This window comes from Littorina saxatilis, linkage group LG3 (assembly GCF_037325665.1).
Source record: "Littorina saxatilis isolate snail1 linkage group LG3, US_GU_Lsax_2.0, whole genome shotgun sequence".
Lineage (NCBI taxonomy): Eukaryota > Metazoa > Mollusca > Gastropoda > Littorinimorpha > Littorinidae > Littorina > Littorina saxatilis.
In genome coordinates, this window is record NC_090247.1 from 4,463,793 (window position 1) to 4,468,792 (window position 5,000).

Consider the following 5,000-nt stretch of genomic DNA (forward strand, 5'->3'; position numbering starts at 1 on the left):
TTTTTTATCCCCTTCTTGGCTCGGGTCCAAAGATCTGTGCTCTACCAACTGTGTTGAAGGAACTAAGAAGAGCAGCTGATTTTAATGTGATGACTGCGAGCATATATAAATACAACATCAGAAACCCTTACTGAGATTGTATAAACTTACTTGAAGGTAAAGGTGTTATTTTGTGTGTGCGTGAGATTGATCAACTTTCTTTTAAGGACGATGTTTTGTAACATGATAGAGATCTATGCATGCACAAGGATATCATCTTATAAGCAAATATCAGCCATTATTTAAGTCGACACACAGTGGTCTATACATACGCCCTTTTGACTTTACCAAAGGCCGATGCTACCAAACATACTAGACTTGTCAGTTCTGGGAAATTAGTTCAAGGGAAGTAGCTTACTCACTAATTGTGGAAAACTTGCCGGAAATTTCTGAAGGAAATTGCATATCCCAAAACTTCCATGATGACAGATTGATAATGTATCCACTGGACTTTTGTGATAAATGCTGCTAACATAATGTTGTGTCTTTCTCCTGGCATGTCAAATCTGCCAAGTAGTACCAGATCTTATGTTTCGTCAATTTTTTCATTCGTAGCTTACGTTTGTGTCACGTCAATCTTGGATTTACCCTTATTTGGGCGGCGGTCACGTGACCCTTGACCCAAAAAGCGCGTCAGCTAAGTGCCTTTAATGGCACAGAAAGTTTGCTTTAAATGACACAGGAATGAATGTTTTAGTTGGGGTACAAAAATGTGTGCAATAATATTTGTGACCCTCCACCACGAAATGAGTCGCATGTCACCTCGCGCGGTTCTGCGCTGGGCTTAATATAAGTCCGGGGAGTGTCTGGTAACAGTGTGAGGGTCACCTTAGTCACAGGCTTATAACTCAAACAGTTTTCGCTCTTTTCTGAAACGGTTTTCACCACTGGATAAAGCATAACAAACTCTTTAGAAAAATGTAAAAATATGAAAATCATGCAAAGGTGACACGTGACTCATTCCGTGGTGGAGGGTGACATTTGTGCTAAGTTTAGTTTCAAACACGGAAACTGGTGTGTAAACTGAGAAAGGAGACAACCTTCACACCGTCCCGCACAACACTGTTTTCGTTCCTGCAGTAAAACAAAATTTAATATCATATTCTTACTCCGAATCACATTAGCATTGAGTCACCTGAGATGCTTATCACTGAAAAACGCTTACCCGGCTAAAGAATTTAAAGGGAAGCAACCCCATCACCAAAACGAAAGTGAAAGTAGCTTTGGTAATGGGCCAGTACACCGGGAGTTACCTCCCATACGGGTGTATGCCACGTCACTTCCTCTAGGAACACGTGCCTATTATCATACGTCTTTTTCACCTCGGAGAGGACGGTTCACTTTTTGACGCTCTGTGGCTGACCTTGTGTGTTTGAGTGACACCCGCCGGCCACGTTACCCAGCTTGTCTGCTCGCCTTGCCTACAGTTTGGTGAGCTCGTTCCCGTTTGTTGTTGGTTGTTTGCGCTGTTTCGTTACTGTACGTTGTCCGTTTTTTACGGACTTGTGTGTCAGTGACTTGCGTGTTTCGCCATTTTGTTGTGTGAGTTAGTTAGCTAACTCGTGTGACTTTGCTAGTAGCTCTGCGTGCCCTCTTTCTGTTTGGGCAAGTGTAGCTTTAGTATTTTGTTAACGCGTAAGCGTGTGTGTTTACTGTGTTTTCAGTCGTTTTGACTTACGTTTCAGTAAATCTTTTTACTTTGCCACGTGTTGTTGACGTTTGTGTCAGTGTCTTGCGTGTCGCCATTTTGTTGTGTGAGTTAGTTTTCTAGCTCGTGTGACTTTGTTTGTAGCTCTCCGTGCCTCTGCTTGTGGGGCAAGTTTAGCTATAGTATTTTGTTAACGCATTAGTGCGTGTGTTTACTGAATTTTCCAGTCGTTTAGACTTATGTTTCAGTAAAAAAAATTTTTTTCGCGTTGCCACGTGTTGTTGTCAACATGTCTGATTCAGACAAGCGCCGTGGCAAGTCGGACCCCAAGGGGAAAATTAAGGCTAAGTCTTCCTCTTCCAAAGCAACGTTACTTGTTACAGACCAAGAGCGTAACACTTTGTTGGCTGTACCAATTTCGGCGCCTAGCGCTGTTACTACTTCTGCTTCTTTTGCGGCGCCTAGCGCTACTGTTACTTCTGCACCTGTCTCTACATCGGAGACTTCGTCTTCTTTGTTAGCACCTGGACAAGGTGCGTTGGTTTCCTCTCTGTTAAAGTCACTGGTTCCAGAAATCCGCAGCTTGGTGCAGGCAGAATTTCAGCGTTCCGTCGCCAGCAGTTCGGCGTTTCCGGCATCTGGCAGTGACGTCCGGGCATTGGCTTCCGTGTCTTTGTCCTCCACTTCCGGCTTGGAGCAGCGTCCTCCCTCTTCAGCGTCGGTTGGTAAGCAGAGCTGGTCCGATAGCCCTCGTGAGGCGCCTGGACGTTCTCCTTCGGGGGACAGCTCTTTCGCATCGGGTCACGACCGATACCTTGCTGATCTTTCATTTCCGGCGATAACCTACGAGGCCCCGGACTTGTTCGAACAGCGGCGGCAGTCGGTTTCGACTGCCACATTTCCGGCACTTGCCGGAAGTGATGATCCGTCCGCTCCGGCACGCTACGGCGGTCGCGGCAGGATGGAGTATTCACTGACTTCCGGTCCTTCCGGATCGCGAAGTCAACCAGTGCAGTCTTCACTTCCGCATTTTGCGGTTCCGTTGACTACACTTCCGGTTTCGGCCGGAAACGCTTCTTCCTCTTCTGGTGGTTCCTTCCGGATACCAGATAGTGGATTACAGCGTGCGCCTTCCGGCTTTCAAGCGCCTAGGCTTGAGCAGGCATCACTCCACTCAGTCGGGGGAGTGACGTCAGCTCATCCAGCTCCGGTTTTTGCGGATGGTCGTCCTGCTTACCCTTTACCTTCACAGGGTTTTGGGCGGCAGGATGACGTTAGTGCTCAGGCTTTTCCGGTTTCCGGTTTGCCAGGGCATGCTTCTGCTTCCGGAACTGGTGACTTCGGTCATGGTTCCACGTGTGACTATTCTGATGCTCCATCAGTGGTCAGCGAGGAGTCGCGGGGCGTGTTTCCGTCGAAGCTCAAGTCTGTTCTTGACGTCGCGGCGGAAGTAACGTCTCGTTATTTTCCTGAAGGGGTGGTGGCTGCGGACTCTTCCGCATCATTCGTTCCTTCTGCCATGGCGGACTTCCGGCCGGCACAGGAGGATGTTTCTTCCTTCCGGTTCGCCGAGTCTCCGTCAGTGGCTTACCAACTTTCGCATTCACTGGTTCGTCCAGCACATGCGGGGAGTGGTATTCGGCCAGTGCCTGTTCCGTTACTGCTTCCTTTTGGTCCAGTTCCGGAATCAGCTCAGCAGTGGGTGGCTTCAGCTGCCCAAGCCTCTTCCTTCGTGCCTACGGCCAATAGGAAGCTTGGCATGCCCAATCAGAGCCAGAATTGGCTGGCGTCTTTTGCACTCCCTAGGGCTACCCTTCCGGTTTCCCGGGAATTGCTGCCTCTTCTGACTAAACCGATCAAGCGTGATTCGGTTTTGCCGGTTTCCGAGGCTTCCCTCCTCTCTGCTGAGGAGGTTGGACGTCGGCAGATCGAACTGTCCTCCATTGCGGAGACTCTCGTTCGGGCTCTGTCTCGGGCATTGACCGATTCGCTAGTTCCTTTCACTCTCAGTGAAGAACAGAATGCGGACGATGTCTCTGCGCTTTTGACCGCATTGGCCAAGGTCAATGAGGAACAATTGCGTCTTTCCTCCCTGCAGTACACCCAAGCGGTACTCTGCAGGAGGGATCTCTTCCTCTCGCAGTCCCAATTCACGGAGCTGGCTACTAGGGAGACCTTGAGAGTCTCCCCGGTCTCAGAGGAGTCTCTCTTCTGTCCGCTGGCACTGGATGCCAGACAGAAGGAGATTCAGTCAAACAAGGACAGTCAGTTCCTTGACTACACTCTGAAGGGGGTGAAACAGTCTCAGCCTTCTAAACAGAAGCAGGCTCAGACATCGTCTAACCCCAAGCCAGCTCAGAAGCGGCAGGCTTCGCCGGCCGCTCGTGGTGGGAAGAAGAGGACGGCATCGGGGAGGGGGCGTGGCGGCTCTGGAAGTAAGCCACACCCCCAATGAAGCGCTCCCGATCTCACCTCCCTCCCGCCCTCCACCTTGGTGATGGCGGGAGGCCCCTCCCGGGCACTTTCTCGTTGGATGTCGGTAGTAGACAGCCAATGGATTGTGGGAGTGGTGAGTTCGGGCTTCCGTCTACTCTGGCGGGAGGAAAAGGCGCCTCTTACCCGAGTACCTCCGCGGTTCAGGCCCCCCTTCTCGCAGGAAGCACGTTCCGTCTTGCAGTCGGAAATTGCCTCCCTGGAGCAGAAGGGCGCGGTGGAGAGAGTTCGGGTCCACAGCTCCCTGGGATTTTACGGGCGTCTGGTCGCTGTTCCCAAAGCATCAGGAGGATGGCGTCCCGTGTTGGATTTATCTCTCCTCAATACTTTCTTGAGGGAGATAAAATTCAAGATGGAGACGCCAGCCTCTGTCCGAGACTCTCTCCGCCCAGGAGACTGGGTGACCTCGATCGATCTCACGGACGCATACTTTCACATTCTTATGCATCCGACCGACCGGAAATGGCTTCGTTTCCGGTGGGGAGATCAGATCTACCAGTTTCGCGCACTCCCTTTCGGGCTGTCTCTCGCACCGTGGATTTTCACCATGGTGGTGAGACAGGTCTGTGCACTGGTGAGGTCCCAGGGTATCCGTCTGCGGGCTTATCTGGACGACTGGCTCATCATGAACCAGTCCCAGAGCGGCTGTTCGCAGGATACCCTGACGGTTCTTCGAGAATCCAACTGGTTGGGGTTCTCGTTCAACCGGGTAAAGTCGGAGCTGACCCCGTCACAGACATGCACTTATCTGGGGATGTCTTTCGACACGGTCGCTTGGACTGTCCAGCCTTCTCAGAGAAGGGTGGACAAGCTCCAAGCT

General features: G+C 50.8%; 1 protein-coding gene across 1 annotated transcript in view; it reads right to left on the reverse strand.

Moving 5' to 3' along the window:
* LOC138961444 (uncharacterized) overlaps window positions 1-5,000 on the reverse strand; it is a 36,508-nt gene that overhangs the window by 6,422 nt on the left and 25,086 nt on the right. The gene's annotated exons all lie outside the window — the stretch shown is intronic.